Raw genomic sequence first — 26841 nt, 5'->3', positions numbered from 1 at the left:
TAGTCACTGAGTCGTGTCTGAGTCTTTGCAACCCCATGAACTGTGGCCCACCAGGTTTCTCCGTCTATGGGATTGCAGGGAAGAATACTGGAACGGGTTGCCATTTCCTTCTCCAGGGGACCTTCCCTACCCCGGGATGGAACTCCAGTCTCCTGAATTGTAGACAGATTGGATTCTTTTCTGCTGAGCCTCAGTGTATTTTCTGCTTGTGCTAAGGATTGTTTGCATCTGCTAAGTCACTTCAGTCGTGTCCCACTCTGTGTGGCCCCATAGACGGCAGCCCACCAGGCTCCCCCGTCCCTGGGATTCTCCAGGCAAGAACACTAGAGTGGGTTGCCATTTCCTTCTCCAATGCATGAAAGTGAAAAGTGAAAGTGAAGTCGCTCAGTTGTGTCCAATCCTTAGCGACCCCATGGACTGCAGCCTACCAGGCTCCTCCGTCCATGGGATTTTCCAGGCAAGAGTACTGGAGTGGGGTGCCATTGCCTTCTCCGATTGTTTGCATAGCAAAGCGGAAATCATTATCCCTCGTCTATATTGGAAATATCTGATTAAATTGACCTTTTTGTATTGTCTTTGAGTACAGGTAGAATAATTAGTTTGGTATAATTTCATGATTTTGTTTTATGATGAAGTATATTACAGAAACTATGACACCATAAATATTTTTGTATGCATCTCTAAAAAATATTTTTTCCTTCAGAGTAAAATAACACCAGCACAGTTCAATTTTAATATGTCTTTAATATTATTTAATACTCAGTGCATATTCAGATATCTTTAGAAGTTCCCTAAATGCTCTTTACCACCTGTGGCCAAACCAAGATTCAATCTAGGGCCATGTGTTGCATCTGATTGTTACAATCAGTGTCTTTTGATCTAGAACGGTTCCTGTTTCCGTTACAAAAATTTCTCAGAGAGCAGGCCAGTTGTTTTCTAGACTTCCTTGAGGTGCTCTTTGGCTGATTTCTCTATCTCCTTTATTTCTTACACTAAAAATTGGATATAAAGGCTTGCTTAGATTAAAATAAGACATTTTTGATAAGATTATACCACAGACAATGTTAGGTACTCTGAGTTGCATCACATTAATTAGGATATTGTCCCATCAATAGTGATACTAAGATTGCACACTAGATTAAGTGAAAAGTGAAGTTGCTCAGTCGTGTCCCACTCTGTGATCCCACGGACTGTAGCCTATCGGGCTCTTCCGTCCATGGAATTTTCCAGGCAAGAATACTGGAATGGGGTGCCATTTCCTTCTCCAGGAGATTTTCCCGACCCAGGGATTGAACCTGGGTCTCCTGTATTGTAGGCAGACACTTTAGCATCTGAGCCACCAGGGAAGTCCACACTAGATTAAGGTGATTGCCTAGTATCAGGGATTTAGGGCAAGCTTTCCCTCTATTTAAATCCTTCTTGCCATCCCAAATCCCCCTCTCACCCATTCCCTGAAGCCTCACATTTCTTTCATAGGCATCAAATTATTTAATTCCGTAATCAGATATAAAACCAAGTAAATGACTGACTTTAGAACTTTAAATCCTTTAAGAATTCAAGGAAGGAGAGGACAAATAGCACTGTATAGGAAATGCTGCTGGGGAAGCCAAAGAAAACATGATCGGCTTTACAACTGACCTTGGCCTAAGCCCTGTCAGGCATGGGAGACACATGTCAGGAAGAGATTTGCCTTTCTCCTGGAGAAGACATTGATGGTGTGACACACATATACATGAGAGGAAGTGTTCAAGCCTGGCTGTTTTTAAGGCTGGTTGAGATGAAACGAATTAACCTGCAGTGATGCCCCACCCCCACTGTTCCTGTCCCAGGCACACATACACACTTACCTCCCTTCTTTGGCTGTTCCCCATCCCTGCCATGTCCCTAACTCTTCTTCCATGTAAAGCCTGTTTCAACTCTGGGATCATAGCGCCTTATTCACAGTTAGGGATTAGTGCTTCCTTTCCCCCATTTTTGAATTTTAATGGGAGACGGTGGTACACACTGTTAGCCAGAGGAATAATGGTGAAATGGTGAGCTTGCAGCTGGTACTGACAGTGGGAGAGAGGTCTTTGAAGATGTGTGCTAATGATGTTCCTTCAATCACACTATGTTGCTCTGCATCTTGCCTTCTTTTTTGGCTGGCCTTTGGTGAGGAAAACAAACTCAGAATAGTTATCTGCCTAAAACACTTTCTCCCCTTAGGTGTGTTTGTATTATGAAACAGCTTCAAAGGCAGCACATTTCTGACTAGAATTTCCTCATTAGTAGATGTGAACACTTTTTCTGTGGCAACCCATTAGTTACCAGACCGTCCTCTTACTTCATTAGTGATCACCCGACATGTATTGCTCACCATCCCGATTGTACCCCTGAGATGGAGAAACGTCCTCTGATGAGTTTCTGAAAATAAAATCATTGATCTCAATAGAGATGCTATAGATTTGGTCACTTTTGAGGCACAGAAGGGCTACTAATTATTCTCAAGTAAATGCCTCCAATACACACTGACAAGTTGTATTGGAGATTGGCAACCTTTCAGAGCTATCTGCCAGGACTCCATTTATTCACTCTCTCGGGAGTGATCAGCTGCTTCAGTGAGCGGAGGCCTGGATGTTCCTATTAGCAACAGTGGGATTAGGTCCTGTGGGTTCAAGAGAGGGCAGCCAACAGGACCTGTGGGCCCCTTTACTGAAGCTCTGTCTGCACTTCCCAACCGCTATGCTTTTGGTTAACCTTGCCAGTGGATCCCATCCTCCCAGATGTGAATTAACTGAAATAAATTCACACTTGGTTATTTATTTCTTCCCTAAATACTTCTTGAGAGCCCACACTGTGGCAGATGCTCCACATATCATGGTAAACACGGCTGCCATGTCCTTATCAAACTTAGTTTAGTGGGAAAGACAGACAGTATATAGAGAAATAAATCCAAAATTATAAGTCATAAATGCTATGAAAGAAATACACAGTGACTGTGAAAATACAGTAGGCTCAGGCTCACTTAGACAAGGTGGTTGACTGTGTATATGAATCAAACATGCCACTAGATGCTTGGTTAAAAAGACATGGGTGAGAGATAGTACTTGTCCCTGAAGATTTGTCAATTTATAATTTCAGTAAGAAAAGCATGTATGAAGGACAATGGAAATGAGAGGGAGGAACAGTTGATTCTGCCTGGAGTAGAGTAAGGAAGGGACATCAGAGACAGAGTGGCATCCTTGAAGGGTAACTGGGGGAAAGCTAGGTGACTATGTAGGGCTGAGGTTCTGGGGGTCTAGACAGAGGCAACAGCAAGAGGAAAGGTATTGAGATGAATTTGTGGGAATGAGGTGGATCACCTTGGAACCCTGACCTTGAGTGAACTTGTCTGCCAGACCCCAGTACTCTGAGGGCTGGATCAGGGTGAAGATGATCTCTCTGAAGCCCCAGAGCGAGTCAGTAACATGGGAACAGTAAGTAATTCTTTCTATGGCTTCTGTTGTAAATGACCACAAACTCGGGTGGCTTAAAGCCACTCCAGTTCAGGATCTTGCAGCTCTGAGTTCACTGGGCCAAAATCTAGGTGTTAGCAGAACTGTGTTCCTTTTAGGAGGCTCTGAAATAGGACTGCTTTCCTTGCCTTTTCCAGATTCTAGAAGCTGCTCTGCTTCCTCAGTTCATGGCCCTTTTTGCTGATCTTCAAGGTTGCCAGCATCCTGTTTCTGGAACCTTCTTCCTGTTTCTCTTTGATCACCTCTGGGGATAGCTTCTACACTTTTAAGGGTGCCTGTGTTTTGATTGAGACCTCCTTGGAAATTCAGGATAAACCACTTATCTCAAGATCTTTAACCTTCTGCTTCCATCTGCAAGTATTTCCCTGGTGGCTCCGTTGGTAAAAGAATCTGCCTGCAATGCGGGAGACCTGGGTTCAATCCCTGGCTTTGGAAGATCCCCTGGAAAAGGGAAAGGCTACCCACTCCAGTATTCTGGCCTGAAGAATCCCATGGACTACATGGACTGTAGTCTATGGGGTTGCAAAGAGTCGGACACAACTGAGTCACTTTCACTTTTTCACTTTCCATCTGCAAAGTCCTTTTGGCTGTGTGAGGAAGCATATTCCTGGGGAGGAATTTGCATGTGGGCATCTTTGGAGAGGTCTGTCAGTCATGAGGGGACACCAGGGTGGAAAGAGGTATGAGTCACATGCCCTGAGGCCAGATGGGATTTTGTTGAGGTCAGCAGTTGCTAGCATAGAGGGGGATGTGAGTCAAGAACCAGAATAGGCTTGAATAACCCACAGAGGCCAGCATTTGATACACGAGGGCTATAGACCACAGAGCTCACCTCCTTATGGGTCCCATGTCATGAAGACATGTGAGCCCCTTGGAGCAAGATCAATCTTAGAACAAACTGAAGGAGCACAGAGAGATGGAAAATCCTGCATTGTGTTTAAACCTCAAATGGCTGAGAAAAATCCATAAGTAACTAACCTTGCCTGAAATAGGCTAAATTGAGTTTTCTGCTTTCTGATGGAATATGGCCTCAAAATAGCGAGTTGGCTGTGTTGTAGAACCACAGTTTTACATTTTTACAGACCTGAGAATGAAGACTGTTAAAAGTCATGCCTGATGGATAGGTTTGCCATGCTTAGGGATATGGATTTAATTTTATCCAAATGTAGCTGGCTGTAGCTACCCATCAGGGGTTTTAACCAGGAGAGAGACAGAAACAGGTTTGCTTTAGAAAATTAAATTCAGAGAGCAGTTTAGAAGGAAACCTGATGGGTGTGGATGTCAGGAAATGCCACTGGAAGATTACCTCAGTCATCCAGGTGAGAGAACTGTCTTCAAACCTTGTGATGCTCTGTCTTATGCTTCAAGGTGGAAGAGCACCCATCATCTGGTTCCCCGTACTTCCTTTGGGTCAGGTGGCAACATCTCTGTGTTTTTCAGGTGAGGTAGCTGAAGGTCCAAGATACAAAGTGAATTTCAAATGACTTAGATTCAAGAATAGAATAATTGTTTTACTAACGTCAGGGTGGAAGAAAATCTATGACCAATATAGGCAGCATATTAAAAAGCAGAGACATTACTTTGCCAACAAAGGTCTGCCTAGTCAAACCTATGGTTTTTCCAGTGGTCATGTATGGATGTGAGAGTTGGACCCTAAAGAAAGCTGAGCACTGAAGAATTGCTGCTTTTGAACTGTGGTGTTGGAGAAGACTCTTGAGAGTCCCTTGGACAGCAAGGAGATCCAACCAGTTCATCCTAAAGGAAATCAGTCCTGAGTATTCATTGGAAGGACTGATGCTGAAGCTGAAACTCCAATACTTTGGCCAGCTGATGCGAAGAACTGACTCATTGGAAAATACCCTGATGCTGGGAAAGATTGAAGGCGGGAGGAGAAGGGGGCGACAGAGGATGAGATGGTTGGATGGCATCACCGACTTGATGGACATGAGTTTGAACAAGCTCTGGGAGTGGGTGATGGACAGGTAAGCCTGGCATGCTGCAGTCCATGGGGTCGCAAAGAGTCGGACATGACTAAGCAACTGAACTGAACTGAATGTTAGGGTCATATCCATCAAGGTCTATATGAAACATGTATATTTCTTTAAGTGTTGCTTGAAAGGTATCAGCTGGTATATCCCCTGGAGTTTTTTATAATAATAAAGTACAATAGTTAACTTGTTATATTGTGCTCAGTTGTGTCTGACTCTGCCATCTTATGGACTGCACCCTGCCAGGCTCCTCCATCCATGCAGTTCTCCAGGCAAGAATACTAGAATGGGTTGCCATTTCCTACTCCAGGGGATCTTCCCGACTCAGGGATCGAACTCACATCTCTTGCGTGTCCTGCATTTCCAGGCAGATTCTTTAGCACTGCGCCACCTTGGAAGCCCAAATTGTTATATAGCCCATGTGGAAAACCATGATTATATTGTAGTTTGGGGTTCATTTTTCTTGCCTATGCAGAATTTTGACCATAATAAATCCAGGCATATTCCTGGTCAGCACCTGAATTGCATACATAGAGCCTAGTGGGAAATAAAGTGGGTGAAAGCTTTGAATTTTGGTACCCTACACCTGCTAAACAACAGATTCTATTGCCACTGTGCCTGGCACTGAGCTGGTAGGCTACTAGAATGAGTGGGGGATGTGGTTGTCACTAAGTTTTAAAGCATCCCACTTGTTGCCACTTGAATTTGCCAAAGAATTGCCATGTTGCAAATGGCAGTTGATGCTCTGGTTGCAGCAGTTTTCCAGAGGCAGAGATGGGAAGGCAAAACCAGCGTGGCACTGGAAAGAAGTCTGGAGGGTGGCAGTAGCCAGGGAGGCACACCAGGATGGATCTTGGAGCAGGCAGGCGGGGAGCTGACAAATGTTGACACTTATATCTATTTCTCTGTCATTTTCCAGAGCTAAGCATATAGTTTGAATCCCATAAATATTTTTAATCGGATTGCATTTCCCAAGAACTTTGTGAACTTTTTCTTTTTTACTTCCATGGTTTCAATATTTTAAGTGCTGCCATTTTGATAGTTTGTAGCTATGGTCAGTTTAATGATTTAGAAGCAACTTTGCCCATACTTTTCCATAAACTGCACTTTTACCACTTGCCTTGTAGGACGGGATAGTATCCTATCCCCATTCACCTCCCCCGCCCTGCCTTTAAATAGTAAATACACTGCTTTAATGACATATACATTTGAAAAAGGAAAAATTCATCCTGAATCTCAGGACCTTAAAGTTAAGAACAGTTTTATGTGTGGAACTGAGAAAAGCCAAACTCATAAAAACAGCATAACATGATGGTTATCAGGGCCTGGGAACATAAGACAGATGTTGTTTAAGGGTATGAACTTGTAACTAGTATTAAAGATGTCTTAGAGAGCTAAGTGTAGTGATTATGAAAAACAGTGTAGTGATTATGAAAAACAGTATAATTGTATGGTCAACAAACTTGCTAAGAGACTAGAACTTAATTATTCCAACTTCTAAAAAGAAAGGATAATTACATAATGTGACAGTGGTGCTGAATAATTGCTATAGTGGCCACCGTATGACAGCACAGAAATGTAGGAGTTAACATGTATTGTCTTAAATATACAAACTGTTGATCAAATATATTCAATAAAAACAAAACTGACACCTAGCAAAAAGTAATATTTTCTCCTCTTATATCCTTTCTTACTCTTTTCCACATGTACACACATTTTTATGTGTCTGATCATAATGATTCTATGTAGTTTTTTTCACTTAACATTCTCTATTACATGTTATTGTATTTCTACACTGTTGTCATAATCACTGAAAAGAAGTACTTTTCAAGGTTTTGCCCCTACTTCTGAATTCTCTTTTGTTTTTGTTTTGTTTGCATCTGTACAAAATCGACAGGGGATGGGTTTTGCTCTGCCTGTTGGGTTGATGCTGCTCAGCTTAGAGACAACTTTTAGCTGTGCGTTTTGATCAGGCCTCTTTCAAAGTGTTGTGTCACTTTGGGTGTCAACGGCATCCATTTCACTTACTAGATTGGAGAGCTGTCCTAAGGCATTGGAGAAATGCTGGTTTCCAGTTCTTTCCTGTTGGGGAAGTGCCAGAGAACACAGCTTGTACTGTAATAGGCCTGCCCAGACTGCAGCTGGCCTGCCACGTGGGGCTGGAGGATTGTGAATTCAGTCCTTTGCCTCTGTCCTTTTGATTACCGCAGCCAGGGCTTCTCCCCGAGAATTATCAGGGAATTCTGGCGGGGAAGTGGGCAAGACAAGAGTCAGAAAAAGAGCTGTCTGTGGCGTGTGGGGTGAAGGGGAGTGCCTATCGAGTTGGACCAGAGTGTTGGTTGTGACCTAAGCAGAAGAGATAGTGGGGTGATGCTATGCACATGACAAGAATTCTTCAGATTTCTAGAAAAGATTCAAAAGTTCCTTCATAAAGATACTTTTCTCTTTATCTCATAGATTCCTTTTTGGATCTGATAAAAGCTATATATTCCCCCTGCTACCCCAACAAATAAATACAGATCGTCTTGAATACACACCTATGTATTCGATTCCTCATAAGCCGTCCACATAGCATCCTTAGGGTAGAGAATTTTATTCTGTTGCAAACTATTATACATCAAATGAATAAACAATAAGATCCTACTATATAGCACAGGGAACTACATTCACTATCCTGTTGTAAACCCTCATGGAAAAGAATATGAGGACTTCCCTGGTGGTCCAGTGGTTAAGAATATGCCTGACAATGCAGAGGACATGGGTTTGATCCCTGGTCCAGAGAGATCCCACATGCCATGGGGCAGATAAGCCTGTTCACCACAACTACTAAGCCTAGGTGCCCTAGAGCCCTGTGCTCTGTAATAAGAGAAGCTACCACCATGAGAAGCCTGAGCACCGCAACTAGGGAGTAGTCCCTGCTCGCCTCAACTAGAGAAAGCCTACCCTCAGCAATGAAGACCCAGCATAGCCAACAAAGAAATAAATATAATTAAATTTTAAAAGATATGCAAAAGAAAAGGTATGCATTATATATGTATAAAAATCACTTTGCTGTATGGCAGAAACTGATATAACATTGTAAATCAACTATCCTTCAATTAAAAAAGTAAACTGAAAAAAAAATCTAAGTCTGTTAGGAAGATTTGGTGGGAAGGAGATAGTTGTACCAGTATTTCCTTTCACTTGCTCTCTGATTTTCTATTTTCTTCTTGAGAGGAATTTTGTATTTTGTTAAGGATTTGCAGCCTTATTTAAATAACTGCTGGTGGGCTTGGATCATAGTGACAGCCTTGGAAAGTAAGGCATCAGTGAGAAAGAGGGTCTTGGAAAAACAGCACAAATAGCTGACTTGGGGCCACGAGGGGTATGGTGAGGATTATAGGGGAATGGGCCAAAAGAGAAAGGAGGGAGAAATAGCTTGATGTTTGCACTTTCATGAATCTTAGAGCTGGTTTTCAGTTACCTGTCTAGTCTTCTTTGTGTACAAAATGCTACCTGCTCTGATGGTTTTGATCCTCAGCTAATTACCAAGTGCAGGCTATGTGCTTAGTGCTTGAACATGTCTTCATTTGGTTAAGACCCTGCGCTCCATATTCTGACTTCCTGGGCTCAGATCCGGATTCCTAGGTGAGGTATCTCATCTCTCTAAGCTTCAATTTTATCATCTGAAAAATGGGATGATAACTCTTAAGTGTGAGGACTAAAGAAGATAATGTTTATGAAACACACTGCACAATGCCTGACATACATGGTGTTTAAGAACTGTAGAAATTATTATAACCGTTATAATTTTTATTAAGATTCCAAGATAGGTTTTGCCCCTTCAGGTCCAAGGGCCATGTAGCTAAATAACTCCACGTATGTGAATGGAAGTGGACATTTCAGACCTCTAAATGGAGTTGGAAATGGACTTGACCATTAAAGTGGTGTCTTCAGATATTATCAAAGACAATCATCTATCTATACTACCCTTATCTTTTTTTATGATTCCTATTGATTGTTTATGAAATTTGGTTTGATAATTTGAGAATAAGTGCATTCATGTTTATGTTTCACTAGTGTTAAATAGCTAAAGTTACTAGGTTTTTCAAAGAGAAGAAATAGTGACCAAAGCCTCCATTTCATACAGGATGTTGTAGAACCATCTAGCAAGAGGGTATGGTCCAGCATCATCCTGAGAAGCAGGCAAACATTCATTATCCAATGACAATGATAGCTTAAGGAAATTCACCAGTGTGTGTGTGTGTGTGTGTGTGTGTGTGTGTGTGTGTGACTAGTTTAATTCATTAACTCAGTCTCTGCAGAAACAGATGCATATACAAAATTGAGGTAGGCTTAATCTACCAAAGAGTGAGTTTTGGTGTTGCATTTCATTTTTTTAAACACTCATTTATTTATTTATTTGGCCATGCCTGGTCTGAGTTGTACCCTGTGGGATTTTTGATCTTTAGTTGTGGCATGCAAACTCTTAGTTTTGTCATGTGGGATCTAGTTCCTCGACTGGGAATTGAACCTAGGGCCCCCTGCATTGGGAGTGTGGTCTTAGCCACTGGACCACCAGGGAAGTCCCATGTTTCCTTCTAAAAGATGTTTTCTCTGTGATCTCTCACAACCTCTGCACTCACCATCATGGCAGCCATCACACCGTTCTTGCTTGTTTCATTGTCTTCTCTGTTAGAGCGTAAACACAGCCAGCAGGTACTGGCTCTTTCTTGTTCACGGTTTGATTTCCACTCACACGTGGCACAGTGCTGAGCACTTCATACTCAGTGAATACTTATGGAAAGAAAAACAGCCCTACACCGATGTGTTGTTGAACAGTTAACATAATGGTTAACAGCTCGGACTTTGCAATCAAAATGGCAGCAATTTATGTCCCACATCTGCCTCTTGTGAGCTGTGACTACCTTGGACAAACTAGTGAACTTTCCTGAGCTTCATTCACTCATCTGGAAAATGGAAATAAAATGTTGTATCTGAAATGCTCCAAATCAAATATGGCACATGATAGGTACTGTATAAATTGGAGCTGTGATAGTAATTCTGATGATAATGATGATTCATCCAAATGCTTATTGTTGTAGCTTGTAAGCTGTTTGCAGGGAGGGAAAGGAAGTTGACATAAATGGGTAAGATGATAGAAAACTCCAAAGACTATAAAAAAGTCTTAAAATACTGAAGACTGATTGAATTATTCCATAGGAATAGAAGTACCTGAGGGAACATTTAATAGGCTTAAAGAAAATATTACTCTTGTGAACTATATGTTGCCCCCAGGTCTGAAAGTGTTAACTGAATGTTACCAAGGAAGTGCCTGATTTTACACAAGGTCTAGTCATCCTAATCATGTGGCAGCAGCTCATCCGTATGCTTGAGGGAAGATTCCGCTCCTTAATTCATTACACCTTTTGGTCAGGAAGCTATTTTTCATGTGTAGTGGATGTGTCACTGAATTTTGCTAGACAGCACTTGAGTCCCCATAGAAATTTCTCTTCAGCTACAAGGGTTTGCATTTCAGTGTTTGACATATAATGACTCTTCCCCTTGTATTTCATTCACGAAGGCCCTTTCTGTTTGGTGGAGAGACACATTGCCTGTAGTTCATTGTGTTTTGATGCTTTGTTCCTTCATCCAAAATGTTTTGAGTGCACATGAGTTGCCAAGCTCTCAGTCCCTGCCCTCATGGACCTTATCCTTAAAGTGTGAAGTGACTTCAATGGGCTCCTGGTTCTACCTATGCATGTTATAGCTTGGTAAATGATAGCACAGAGAATGGGAAGGGATTTGTGTGAGCTCAGGGTGCTTTGTAGAGATAGAGCTGGAGTTGACCTAGATCTCTGATGTCCTGTCCAGTCCCTGCACCTTCTGATAATGCCAGCATTGAGCAAATGGTCCATTAGTTCCCACTACACTCACTCACTTGTTTCAGGTAGGAAATGCTACACTGTATGGATCAGAGGGTAAACCAGTTGTATGTTTCTAGCAGCACACATATCTGATGACTCAGGTGGGCCCTGTTATACTGCTGGGCATGGGATTAACTCAAGCTGGTTAGTATCAATGTGCAGAAAATTGTAGGAAGAACTTAGAAAACAATTTGGTTGAATTAGTTGGCATTTCTCTAGGCTACTTTCTACGTTAAAATTTAAACAAGAAATTTGGGTTGATGAAGCCATGCAAATGAAAATACAATTTATATACAAGTGCATGATAAGAGTATAATATAAATACAATGTCCTCAGAAAGTCACCAAGTAGAACTTTGGTGATAACCTGGTTTATTCCTTCATTTATTCCTTCTTTCAAAAAATATTTATGGAACACCTACCATGAACTAGACACTGAACATACTGAGGATCCAGAGATGAATAAGGCCTTTGTTATAAAGGAAATTAGGATCAAGATTTCAGGGTAGGCTTGAGTTGCTTTATGATGCACCAAGGAAAGATTTTTGGTGAGCCTATAAAGACCTGAAATGAATGCCCTTCTTTATCTCTCTGAGAAACTCATTTCCACTTGCTCGTGAGACAGAACTCCTTGTGCCTTTAAGGGTCAGTGAATCCTATGGAACCATTAGGGTAGGTCATAATTGTCAATGAAGGAAATTACATTTTCTCCTATAATTTATATAATTTTCTCCTATAATATAATAGATTTTCTCCTACTCAGGAACCATTGCTCTTCAAGGAATGTGTGGCTTGGCTAGGGACAGGGCATTATCTGGCTTCCCATGGGTTTGGTGAAGACTGATTATTTGTGTTTCTACCATATCATCCTATACTACCACCTGTCTGCTTGGACCTCTGCCTACTGCTGTGTTCATCTAAGGCTGAACCACTCTAGGAGATCTTGCCTACCACTGGATACTCCCCATGGTTCAGACCTTAACCTCTGCTTGTTGTCTGTGTCCAGGCTCCCAGATGTTTTACCCTCTTAGCAGGATTCTTTTCTACAGTTACTGTTGAGTTCTTCCCCAGGGGTCTGCCATAGCTCAGGAAGTTGGCATAGTCTCAAGATCTGGGCTTTCTCTGGTCTGGCCTCTCTTACTGCCCAAAGTCCACACCCCATCACCAGGGTATCCCCATATGATTCTATCAGCAGCTATTTCAACTACCCATGACTGCAAATATTCAGTCCTGTGTTTTTGTTAATTGACTTTCAGCCACCGAATTTTGATTATACATCCTGCATCATCCTCAAATATCTTTTAAGCCAGTGGAAAAAAGTCATCAAGTAGCACAGAAAGGTACAAAAAGAAACTGAAGATCACTTATCACTCAAATTCAAAGATACCTATTATTAACATTGTGTATATTGATATACATATACATAATTCTATTATTACTGCTTTCAAAAAGGGTTCTTGATAGCTCAGTTGGTAAAGAATCCGCCTGCAATGAGGGAGACCCCAGTTCGATTCCTGGGTCGGGAAGATCCCCTGGAGAAGGGATAGGCTACCCACTCCTGTGTTCCTGGGCTTCCCTTGTGGCTCAGCTGGTAAAGAATCCACCTGTGGGAGACCTGGGTTCAACCCCTGGGTTGGGAAGATCCCCTGGAGAAGGGAAAGGCTACCCATTCCAGGATTCTAGCCTGGAGAATTCAATGGACAAGTCCGTGGGGTTGCAAAGAGTCAGACATGACTGAGTGACTTTCACTTTCAAAAAAAACCCCATCAAATCCAGTTAATCTTCACTGCCTTCAACCTTGCCACCCTTGCCCAAATCATCACCACCCATTGCCTGGGGGCATATCAATAACCTCCTAACTGGTCTATAATCTGTTCTCCAGGTAACATCCATCAGGTCTTGTCATTCTTTAACTCAAACATGTCCACTGACTTGCCATCTAACTTTGAGTAAATCCAGCCTCCTTTTTCATGGCAGATAAGGCCCCCTTGGCTCCTGCCCTCTCTATCGGCTCATCTCTTATCACTATTCCTCTTGTTTCCTCCATTTTCGCCACACTGGCCTCTTTGCTATTCCTCAAACAACCCAAGAATGATTTTGCTTCAGAGATTTCAGCATGTTCTTCCCTCTGTAAGGAATGTTCTAAACATTCTACACTCACTTGACTTGCTCTTTGGCCTCACTGAGATGTCTGTGTGCCATGCACTATTGGATCTCAAATACTACCCTCTCTTGATAACTCCTATTTCCTTTCTTGCTTTATTTTTCTTTCCTGTGCTATCTTTATGTGACATCATAACATCTGTGTATATGTTTTGTTTATTGTTTATTTCCTCCAACAGACCTAAACTTCATAATGACATAGATATTGTTTTATCATTTATCAATAAACAGTGTTTGATACATGGTAGGTGCTTCAATAAACACATGAATAAAACTTAAAAAGAAACCTACACATAAATATGTTAGTTTTATACCACATGTGCCATTTAGTAAATGACTCTTTAAACTTTAGGAAACTCTCCTATATTGAAAAATATTGATGTAGATGATCAATTTTATGTTTGCATATTTTATTTTATTAATTTTATTTTTTATTGGAATGTAGGTGCTTTACAATGTTGTGTTAGTTTCTGCTATACAACATAATGAATCAGTTCTGTGTATATACATACCCTCTCCCTCTTGAGCCTCCCTCCCACCCTGCCCCCCATCCCACCCCTTTAAGTATGTTGCCTAATTTAAATATTCTTAATAGTGGCCAGTCATTATCCTCTGGGATGGTGGATGGTAAATTTGCCAGAGAAACTGGAGGAAGCTTTTGAAGCAGTGTCTTGCCATCCTACTGGAGTCTGAAAATAAAGAGGGGACTATAAAATGTTTCAATGGGCTTTCTCATGTGTCAGAATGTAGTCTCTAAAAAGGATTAGAAGCAGGTTTTGAGCAAATAAAGGATGTTGTATCCTAACACGATTCCTTTGAGGGCAGAGGCATTCATTATGAGGAAAATGCTATATAGAGTGTTAGATTAAAATAGTCATATAACTTTATAATCGTACTTCTTATCAACAAGAGATAACGCTGAAAGTGAGAGAACACTTGAGAGCTACTCTACAGGTATATTGTCAGATTGTGTGACAGATGCCAACAGTACAAGCTGGGGAAACATGTTGATGTTATTTCACTTGATAAATCGATTTTCAATTTTTTTACACCTTAAAATTTGTTTTGAGAGACTTTCATGGCATATGTCCACCTAGCTAGAGAAGAAATGCTTCATGGATCATGCTATGTTATTTGTTTTTCGCTGTCAGATTTTAGAAGCTCAGGAAGTTCTGAGTCAACTCATATTCTTTTTTCCGTGTTTGAGTCTGTGTGGGGACTTAGAAGAAAGTTTCTAGCCATAATCAAGAAAGTCTTAGGGAACAAAATCCAGCGTAAAAGGTAGTATGCTCCTAGCTTAAAGACATTTTGCTGTAACAAAAGCTTGCACATCTGCTTAGAAGCTGTGTTGTCTTTGATGTGTTTTGTGATTTAATAGCCTTACAGACAGGCTTTTCATCAGACCCAAATAGTGTGTTTGAATAAAATGTATACACACTTTCAAAACCAATATTTATTTGTAAGGAATCTTATGATGTTAATATGCAGCAGCCCTGGAGCTTAAGGAAGTAAATGTTTGCCATCAGCTTCTCTCACTCTGATTACGACCTCTGCTCACATATGGTTTTCTTCTCTTTATCCTGCTGGCTTCCATGAAGTTAAAGAGATTGATAATCTCGTCTTTCAATTTATGTTGTTACTTTGAAATGCTTGCCTGGATTAGTTCAATTTAGTAACATTTCCCAGTATGATTTTCTTTTTTAATGGTTTTTGATTTATTTTAAAAGCATTCCTGTTAGTGGGAAAACAGAATATTATAACTAAAATGTACCCAAATCTAGATAGCTTCCTTGGAAAGGAATTTAAAATTTATGAGGTTATCTTATATTTCTGAAAAAGGGCCTAGATCTATGAGATTTTGCTTACTTACTAGAGACAGTGAATAATTCTTTTTCTATTTTGAGAGAGGGATGTGGTACTCATTTGAAAGGTTTAGAAAATGTAGACATTTGGAGGGAAAAAAAGGGTAACAGTTGCTCATAATTCCACCCCTAGAGAGAAATATTGCTAACTTTTTCACCTATATCCTAATAGCCATTTCTTGATAGAGTTTAGAACCTTGTGTGTGTGTGTGTGTGTGTGTGTGTGTGTGTGTGTATTTATTTATTTTATATCTTTTTCATTCAGCATATGCTTTTTCATATAGGATATGCTACATTATCAAACTTTTCTTAAATGTAATCTTTAAAGAATGAATAGTATTTTATAGCATGGAAGTGCCATAATTAACTATTTTTCAATAAACTTTAGGTTTAGAAATTTTATTACTATTGTAGTTGATTTCATGATAAACCTCTTATGATGTAAAAAAGAAAATTTGAAAAACTGAAATGTACAAAGAATACAAATTTAGATCACTTGCAATAAACATTACTATAAATATATTTCCTTGCAGTATTATGTATATTACCTTTCCCATTTTATGTAATTTTTAACTGTCCTTAAATATGTATACCTGTATCTATATTTATATGAAGTGATTCTTATAGATTCCATATTTGAAGATCTCCCCTAATTATGGAAATTCATGATCCTAAAATGAACACTCACAGTGCTTTCATGATTATTCATAGAGATTTACAGAGTGGCGAAATATAGGAGTCACCCAACACACATTCCCATCTGAGATTAGACAAAGTGACACTCTGCTTTCTAGTTTCAATTTTTATACAGTAAACAAGTATCCTTTTTAAAGTCTATTAAGTGCCTTGTTCAAATTTCTGTGGTTTTTGTTGGTGATACATATCTGTGTGAGTTTAAAAATATAGAGCATTGTATGTGTGTGTATTATATACACACCCAGGGTATGGTGTATCACTCTTCCAATGTTTATTATAAGTAACATTTTTCTCTTATTTTGAGCATTTTTGAGAACCTAATTAATGGATGCCTAATATTCTATCCTAAAGATATACTAAGATTTTATCAACATACATTATTATGGGACATTAGGTTTGAAAATTGTTGCTGACAGTTAATGTAATCCATCATATCAATAGGCTAAAAAGGAAAAATTGTGTAATCATATCAATAGATGTAGAAAAAGCATTTGACGAAATCCAGTATCCATTCATGATTAAAAACTCAGCAAATTAGAAATAGAGGAAAATTTCCTTAACTTAGGAAAGAACATCTACAAAAAACCTGCAGCTAACATCATACTTAAATGGCAAGAGACTAGATGCTTCCTGCTGTGATCAGGCGCAAGACACAGGTGTCCCTACTTGCCATTCTTTTATCATCCTGGGAGGCTTAGGTAATTCACTAAGATGAAAGAAGGACATCTATATGCCAAAACAATCAATCACTAAACTTGGGCCTTACAAGTTCCAAAGAAAGTAAATCGAAATGAATGGTCAACTTAAATAGAAAATGCAGAAATATAAAACTCCTTGAAGATAAGATAGGAGAAAATCTAGGTGACCTTGTGTCCAATGATTTTTTACATACATATACAAAAAGCACTGTACATTGAAGAAAAAATTGGAAAGTTGGACTTCGTTAAATTAAGAACTTCTGCACTGTTAAAGGCACAAGAGAATGATAAGAAAAGGCACAAACAGATGATAAGAAAAGGCACAAACAGATTGAGAGAAAACCTTTACTAAGCACGTATCTGTTTAAAAAAAACGATATCGAAAATACACAAATATCTTAACATTTAATAATGAGAAAACAACACAGTTAAAAAGTGGGCAAAACATCTGCCAAGACACCTCACCAAAGAAGATATACACATGACAAATAAGCATATGAAAAAATGCCCAACATTATATGTCATCAGAGGATTGTAAGTTCAAATAATACTGACATACTACTCCATACTATTTCAGTGTCTAAAATCCTAAAACACTTGATGACAACAGATGCTAGTGAGAATGTGGAGCAAGAGGAACTCTGATTCATTGCTGGTGGGAATGCAAAATGGTACAGTCACTTTGACAGTTTGGCAATTTCTTAATGAAACTATGCATACTCCTGCCTTAAGATCCATTAGTCACACTCTTCAATATTTACCCAAATGAATTGAATGTTTGTATCCACATGAAAACCTGCATGTAGATGTTTGTGGCAACTTTATTCATAGTTGCTGCAACTTGGAAGCAACCAAAATGTCCTTCAGTAGGTTAATGGATAAATTGTGGCACATCCATAAAACAATATTATTCAGTGCTAAAAAATGAAATTCTATGCTATAAAAAGACACAGGGGAACTTGATTGCATATTGCTAAGTGAAAGAAGCCAATCTGAAAAGTCTACATATAGTATAATTCCAACTATATGACATTCTGAAAAAAGGCAAAACTAACCTCAGATATGCAGATGACACCTCCTTTATGGCAGAAAGTGAAGAGGAACTAAAAAGCCTCTTGATGAAAGTGAAAGAGGAGAGTGAAAAAGTTGGCTTAAAGCTCAACATTCAGAAAATGAAAATCATGGCATCTGGTCCCATCACTTCATGGGAAATAGATGGGGAAACAGTGAAAACAGTGTCAGAATATTTTTTGGGGCTCAAAAATCACTGCAGATGGTGACTGCAGCCATGAAATTAAAAGACGTTTACTCCTTGGAAGGAAAATTATGACCAACCTAGATAGCATATTCAAAAGCAGAAATATTACTTTGCCAACAAAGGTCCGTCTAGTCAAGGCTATGGTTTTTCCAGTGGTCATGTATGGATGCGAGAGTTGGACTGTGAAGAAAGCTGAATGCCGAAGAATTGATGCTTTCTAACTGTGGTGTTGGAGAAGACTCTTGAGAGTCCCTTGGACTGCAAGGAGATCCAACCAGTCCATCCTAAAGGATATCAGTCCTGGGTGTTCATTGGAAGGACTGATGCTAAAGCTGAAACTCCAGTACTTTGGCCACCTCATGCAAAGAGTTGACTCATTGGAAAATACCCTGATGCTGGGAGAGATTGGGGGCAGGAGGAGAAGGGGACGACAGAGGATGAGTTGGCTGGATGGCATCACTGACTCGATGGACGTGAGTCTCAGTGAACTCCGGGAGTTGGTGATGGACAGGGAGGCCTGGCGTGCTGCAATTCATGGGGTCGCCAAGAGTCAGACACGACTGAGCGACTGAACTGAACTGATGGAGACAATAAAAAGATAAGTGCTTGCCAGGGATTGAGGAAAGGGAGGGATTAATAAGTGGGGCATAGTGTATGTTTAGAGCAGGGAAACTTTCTGTATGACACTATAATGGTGACTACATGTCCTTATACATTTGTCAAAACCTATAGAATGTAAAACACAGAGAGTGAACTCTAATGCAATCAATGGATTTTAGTTAATAATGATGTATTAATATTGGCTCATCAGTTGTAACAAATGTAGCTTGCTAATGTAAAATGTTAATAATAGGTAATTGTGTGTGTGTGTGGTCAGGGGTGTTAAGAGGGTACATAGGAACTCTCTGGAGATTCCATTCAACTTTTCAGTGAATTGTCATAAGCTCTAAAACACAGAGACTATTAATTATTAAAATCAGGCAGCCCTGTCATTCTGAAGTTCTGCTTTGTTATTCATACTGCCAGTGGCACATCACTTACATAGGGAATAGCTTTATCCTGTATTTTAATACATAGATGTTTATAAATGTCTCAGCAAGCAGGTTGTATGTGCATTTCACTAAAATATGCAAAGGTCACTTCTCAAGTTCTCTTCAAATGTTTAAGGTGGTGTGTTAATACAACTGGGGTCCAAATTCCTCCCTGCCTTTTTTCTAGCCTTTGATGAAGCAGAAAAGGCGATCTCAGGCTTTTCAGAGGGCAGGTAATCAAAGGCACACTTGGCTAAGGGACTTTGAGCTTTCTAAAGGGCAGAAGCTCTGTAAGATGCAGCCTGTGAGCTTTAATCAAACAGCCTCCAGTACATGTGCTGTTTCTTATTCTCCGGGGCTGAGTGGGTTTTGGTGTTGAAATTACTTTGGCACCAGGACCAGCTGGGGAATTGGTATGCGGGGCTTTGTCTGTTGGCTTATAATAGAGGAACAAGAGGGATCATAAAGAGAGTCTTTCGTGGGTTAGTTTTGTTCTGGGTCACCTCGAGTCCCAGAAGAATTCCATCTGCTTGAAGCTGTGAATGACAGGTTCTTTCTTTCTTTCTTTTTTTTCCCATGTGCCTACCTCTCTCAGACAAGGGGTGGTGGAATAAAGGCTCCCTGATTTTGGTACCCCTCTGTGTTCTGAAATTGTGTTTTTAACAAATAAGCCGTGAGGAGTAATGAAAAACCCTTGGTGATGTCAAGGTGTTACAGAAAGGCAAGGTTTTATTGTTTTTCTTCATCACCCCTCAAAGGCAAAGTGAAGGAAGCTGTGCCAAGGTTAACGGCATGCTGCCATTAAACAAAATTGCTCCTGATTTTGGGTATAGGTTTTATCTGTATTTGTCCTTATTTTTGAGATATGTGAGGCATGTGGACAAGCTAATTAATAGATACACTGTTATAAGAGATAACCGACCAACAGGAAATAAAGATAAATGCCTTCAAGTATCTAAATCAAGGATGCAGGCAGGGTGAGCCCAAGTTTCAGTTCAATTTAGCACACCTGTATTGAGCACCTACTAGGTATTCACTTTTGGAGTTGATGACTTTTGCTACCTGACCTGACCCTGGTGACCATTTTGCCTTGAAATTGAGTTGCTCTACTCATAGTCTTCATTAAGCACCCAGAATGTTCCTAGGCAAAATGGTGATGATAGCTTGATTCATGTCTATCCTGCTACTGAGTTCCTATAGCAACCTTTTGGCTGCTCTCTTTTGGTCTGCTAACTGGGCCTTTCCTCCCCTGGCTGGTCCAGATTCAAAACCCCTCCCTGGGTTGGGGAGGCTCTAGTAGACCTTCCTTCTCACCTTGCATGAGCATTTGTTACTACTATGCTTCATTTTTGTATTTCTAAGACCAGACTCTACTTTCTTAAAGTGACAACTGACTAATTTGAGGAATTAATATGTGGCAATCCTTTCTTGGTTCTTTTATTCATTTTTGGCTGTGGTGGGTCTTTGTTGCTGCTCGTGGGCTTTCTCTAATTGCGGTGAGCAGGGGCTACTCTTGATTAGGGTATATGGCCTTCTCATTGCGGTGGCTTCTCTTGTTGTGGAGCACAGGTTCTCGGTGTGTGGGCTTCAGTAGTTGTAGCTCATGGACTCTAGAGCGTGGGCTCAGTAGTCGTGGTGCTTGGACTTTAATTGCTCCACAGCATGTGGAATCTTCCCAGACCAGGGATTGAACACATGTCCCCTGCATTGGCAGGTGGATTCTTAACCATTGAGCCACCAGGGAAGTTCATGGAAATCTTTTAATAGTAGAATCCTGAGGAGAGAGAATGGCAACCCATGTCTTCCTTCATTGTTGTCTGAATTCATTTCACCAGTGGTTTTATGAAGAAAGGATTCATTTTGGGTTTTTTGCTTTTTTTGTTTTCTATTTCACTCCTTTCTCCCCTTCTTGAACCAAATAATTCTGATACTCGGCATTTAGACGAGGATGAAGGAGAAAATGATCACCATCATAATCGACTCTGAAAGAGAGGTTTTGTGTGAGGGGTTTTCTTTTTTTCATTTTACAATTCTGCTTACATTTTGAGTCTTGCTTCCAGATTCATTGTCCACAGATCAGTTTAGCTAAGTGATGTTTTAGTGGTGGGGAGGGTGACTTTGCCAGCAAATGGTATACTTGGCTAATTCCAATAAATGTGACATGTCCAATCACATGGTTAAAAGTAGACAACAGAAAATATAAAATTTGAGGCCAAAAGGCATCCTTAAGAAGCATTGTTCTCTGTTACGGACAGAGAATTGTGTTTCCCTCAAATTTATATTTTGAAGTCCTAATTCCCAACATGATGGTATTTGTGTATGGAGACTTTATGAGATAATTAAGTCATAGCCCTAATCCTGTGGGACTGGTGTCCTTTTAAAAGGAGCAAACATGAGAGAATGTTATACGTGTGAATAGAGGAAAGGTGAGGACATAGTGACAATGCATCTATCTTCAAGCCAAGAAGAGAGCCCTCACCAAAAATTGAATTTGTGGACTTGTGAATCATGCACTTTTGGCCTCCAGAACTGTTAGAAAATAAATTTCTGTTGTTTAAGCCACCCAGTCTGTGGTATTTTGTTATGGTGGCCCATGCAAACTGATACACCCTCCAATTCAAATTTCTTATGAAGCTTTTGTACAATATTTATCTGCTTATAGCGGTGTCTTCAGTGTTCCCTTCAGTCCAAGTATTTACAGTACCCCAAGATATTAGTTGGGGCTTCCCTGGTGGCTCAGTTGGTAAAGAGACTGCCTGCAATGCAGGAGACCCTAGTTGGATCCCTGGATCAGGAAGATCTCCTGGAGAAGGAAATGGCAACCCACTCCAGTATTCTTGCCTGGAGAATCCCAGGGACAGAGGAGCCTGGTGGGCCATAGTCCCTGGGGTCACAAGAGTCAGACACAATTTAGCAACTAAGCCACCGCCACTACCAAGATCCTAGGCGTTGGTGGTTTTCCAGAGCTGGTAAAACTCTCCTTCTTTTGCATCTGTCAGACACCACAGCCTCACACAGACCTGGCTGAAACAGGCAGACTAGGCCAAGCAAAGGCCGTGTTGCCCGTCTCTACCCTGACATGGGACTAAATGTGGCAAAAATAGGAATTCACCTATCGCTTTTCACAAATTCCCTGCAATTCTCATGCCAACAATTATCCGAACTTTGAAATTTTTAATTGTAGGACCTAGAGATTCTCTTAAAGTGTATACTGTTTCTGTAGGTTGTTGATGGGGGCCTGCCAAAGTTAACCAGTGGCCTGGGAATGAAAGCTTAATGTGGGGGATAAGAGATACCAACTTTCATGCCATGCTTTAGTGTATGGTAGAGCAGCAAAGAAAATGGAAAGCATCATCAAAATGTTTATAGTAATTGGAGTATGATGGCTTTACAATGTTGTATTAGTTTCTGTTGTACAATGAAGTGAATCAGCCATATGTATACATATATCTCCTCCCTCTTGGACATGCCTCCCACCCCTCTAGGTCAACACAGAGCACCGAGCTGAGCTCCTTGTGCTATACGGTAGGTTCCCACTAGCTAACTGTTTTACATGTGACAGTACACATACATCAATTCCAATCTCTCAATTCATCGTGCAGGTCCCCCCCAACCCCATGTCCACAAGTCTATTCCCTACATCTGCATCTCTATTCCTGCCTGCAAATAGGTTCATCTGTACCATTTTTCTAAATCTGACATACATGTGTTAATATATGATATCTGTTGTTCTCTGTATGACTTCACTCTGTATGACAGACGCTAGATCCATCCAAATCTCTACAAATGACCCAATATCATTCCTTTTTATGGCTGAGTAGCATTCCATTGTTGGAGAAGGCAATGACACCCCACTCCAGTACTCCTGCCTGGCAAATCCCATGGACGGAGGAGCCTGGTAAGCTGCAGTCCATGGGGTCTCGAAGAGTCAGACACAACTGAGCGACTTCACTTTCACTTTTCACTTCCATGCATTGGAGAAGGAAATGGCAACCCACTCCAGTGTTCTTGCCTGGAGAATCCCAGGGATGGGGGAGCCTGGTGGGCTGCTGTCTCTGGGGTCACACAGAGTCAGACACGACTGAAGCCACTTAGCAGCAGCAGCAGCAGCATTCCATTGTGTATTCCAAGATATATATATTTTTATCAACTCATATAAATTGAGCACATAATATGGATGGGGGATATGTTTTTCAAGAAATTGATTTTAGCTATGCAACCTTTTGGCAACACCAACTTCCTCAGAACCTCAATGTATAAAATAGATATACAGGAAGAAGCTCTGATTAAATTTGAGGTGGGCTGCCTGAGCAGCAATGACTTTTGAGACCCCTTTGTAAAGCACTAAAGCTGTTGAAGAACTCACCCTTGCCTACTTAAAGTATCTTCCTGTTTATAAGATTTGATTCTTTGAGGAAAGATGGAGGACTTCTTATACTGAAACATGATGCAAGGGTACTATGCTATTTCCAGGGTGTTGCTCGGAGATATGTAAAATCATTTAAAAAGCAAGCAAAGAGAGAAGAGATGCTGAAGATCCTTGAAACACAAGGCTTGCAGATTTACTCAGTTCATATAACGTTTCATGAAATCAGAACCAAAGAGCCATGGCTTCCTTCAACAAGGTCTCTTTCCCCTGATCCTGCTTTGAAGTAGAATTTTTAACTGTTTTCAAAGAAAGCCTCCATAAACAATATCAAGCAATTCAGTTAAAGAGATGACCTCTCCTGGCAAGTAGGTAGGTGAGACTGAGAGATAATTGATAATATCAATGGAATAGGACAGATCAAAGCTCTTTTATACATGATATAATAATAATAGTATTATATGAGTTCTCATGGTTGTCATTTAAGTCATGTTTTCTCCTTTTCTTCCCCCTGAATTTTGAGTATGAACCAGGACTCTTTAGCCACTCCTGATACTCTCAATCCTACTTGGGAGGACTGTGGTTTGATTTCTGCCTATATCACATTGTATTAATTCACTTGCCAGTTTAGTTTTCCTGGCTGGATTTGAAGAGGTGCTAAGGAAGGAAGTTAAAAAACTAATACAACTCACTATGACATCAAACCCCTCAAACACAATGTTAGAGCTAGCCTTGTGTGGTGAGTGGTCACTGACTCACACAAGAATTTCAGAGTAGACTGTTCATCCCTTCCATTCCCTGGCCCATCTAGGGTTCTACTCCTGGTCCTGATTTTGGATGGAGATGAGAGAAGTTTCAGAAAATTTCTCACAAATTATATTGTTTCTACTCTTAAAAAGGATGTATTTGGCCCTCAGATGGCTTTCTGGTAATCCAGTCTTCTATGAAATGCAAATGCCACCAGGCAAGAAATAGCAGAATTCATTACTAGTTTTTATCATGGGGAAATAATAGCCAGATGAAAAGCCAGTGTAACAAGGGTTTAGAATTGGCACCTGGGTAGAAAAGTGGAGCCCTGATAGGGGAGGTGAAGGTACAGCTCTGTTTCCACCTGTGTTATTGGAAAGCATTGAATTAGGAATGGAGGTGAATTCCTGAGTACTGGTTACAGTCATATAGAGGTACAAATTTATCTTGAATGAATCCCTTTGCTAAATTATTGAGTGATCGTTTAGAAACTTATTCTTTGCAATGTTCAAGATTAGGACTGGTTTGAACTACACTTGAAGATGAGGAAATGATCATTTATTTCCTATTAAGAGCTAGTGATTCCACTGTGTGCTTTATATTTAGGATTTTCATTGAACCTTCTTGACCACCCTGGTCAAAAAATTCATATTTTCCTTAGTAAATGTATGTAAAATGCTGTGCTCATTTATTCTATAAGTCTTGCTGCAAATTTCTCAATTTGAAAAAGTCTAATTCAACTTCTCATTAGTATTTTGTGAATAGAATCATTTATGCAAATGAGGTAATGTAAATATAATTTACATTATGTAATATAAATGTAAACAGTTTGGGAAGTTACTCCTAGCACTTGGAAATTTGGGGCATTAACTGACTGCTTTAAAGAGGATCTCATTTCAGTTTAACCATGGTAGTCTTAGGTGCCATTTGGGTCTTTTATTCCTCTATTATTATGGAACATAGAAATAACTATGAAGGTGTTTCTCTTAGGCACTTAGATCCTCTATGGTAAGGTGGAAATAATTATGTGCTCACATACTTAACTGGAAAATCAAAATATGCTTTTTACCCTCAAATCAATTAATAAAATAATGTAATCACAGACACACACACACATGCATGTCTGCATTTTTCTTCCCAATAGACCTATTTAGATGTATTTTCTGAATTTATAGTATACTCATTCACTGCAGAAAAAAATGATCCTACAGGGAAAGGTTCCTTTTTAAAAATCACAGTTGATGTGAACCCAGTTTCTTAATACATTGAGATGTTTCATTTGCTTTTTCTCTCTTGAATACTTAAATACAATTCCAACAGGAGCCAGAGAAATTCAATGAGATCCTGAAAAGAATCAATGATTGTTCTGACTGGCTGCTGTTGCCTGCCTGTAATAAATTTCAACCTTAATCATTCTGAAATGAAAAAAATCAACAAAGTTGTAGTAAAGCCTCTTACCCAGCTTGGAAAGGAAGCTCACAAAACTACTGCAGCTCTAAAAGTCATCTCTTGTATCTCAGAGTAGTTGTGGAGGAGTGCGGCAAGGAGGTGTAGTGGAAAGTACGTCTTACCATTAACACTACAAGCCCTTTTCCAGAGTGTCTTTGGTTTCTTTGGTTTGCTTTCCTTATCTTCAATTTTTAAAAAGTATTTACTTATTTATTTGGTTGTACTGGCTCTTAGTTGTGGCATTCAGGACCTTTACTTGTGGGATCTAATTCCCTGACCCAGGATCAAACCTGGGGCCCCTGCATTGAAGTCTTAGCCACTGGACTTACCAGCGAAGTTCCTCCTTATCTTTATAATAGAGTGTTGGGTTAACTGATCTCTGTGGGTACTTATCAGAGAAGGCGATGGCACCCCATTCCAGTACTCTTGCCTGGGAAATCCCATGGACGGAGGAGCCTGGTAGGCTGCAGTCCATGGGGTCGCTAAGAGTCGGACATGACTGGGCAACTTCACTTTCACTTTTCACTTTCATGCATTGGAGAAGGAAATGGCAACCCACTCCAGTATTCATGCCTGGAGAATTCCAGGGACGGGGAAGCCTGGTGGGCTGCCGTCTATGGGGTCACACAGAGTTGGACACGACTGAAGTGACTTAGCAGCAGCAGTGGGTACTTATAACTCTAAACTTCCAAGATGTGTGTGAAATGGAGGTTCTTCCATGTATATGAACTTGAAAATTCTAAGACGAAGGTGAGGCTGATGTATGAGTCTACTCTTTTAAATACATTCTCTTATTCTCTCTACACTGCTGCTGCTGCTTAGTCGCTTCAATCTTGTCCGACTCTGTGTGACTGCATGGACTGTAGCCCACCAGACTCCTCTGTGCATGGGATTCTCTAGGCAAGAATACTGGAGTGGGTTGCCACGCTCTCTTCCAGAGGATCTTCCTGACCCAGGGATTGAACTCAAGTCTCTTGCACTGCAGGCAAATTCTTTACCGTCTGAGCCACCAGGGAAGCTAATGCCACCTCACGTTAATAATTCCTTAGGAGATTAGCTGCATTATTTGAACAGAATATTTTTTCACTTTTAATGGAACCTTTTTCTTCTGTTTACTTGGAGGACCATACCTGGCTATCTCAGAAGTGATTTACCATTAGCATCACTGGGAGACATCACCTCAC

This window comes from Bubalus kerabau, chromosome X (genome assembly GCF_029407905.1).
Source record: "Bubalus kerabau isolate K-KA32 ecotype Philippines breed swamp buffalo chromosome X, PCC_UOA_SB_1v2, whole genome shotgun sequence".
In the NCBI taxonomy this organism is placed as follows: domain Eukaryota; kingdom Metazoa; phylum Chordata; class Mammalia; order Artiodactyla; family Bovidae; genus Bubalus; species Bubalus kerabau.
The sequence above is the reverse complement of the archived record's forward strand: the minus strand, read 5'-3'. Positions refer to the sequence as shown.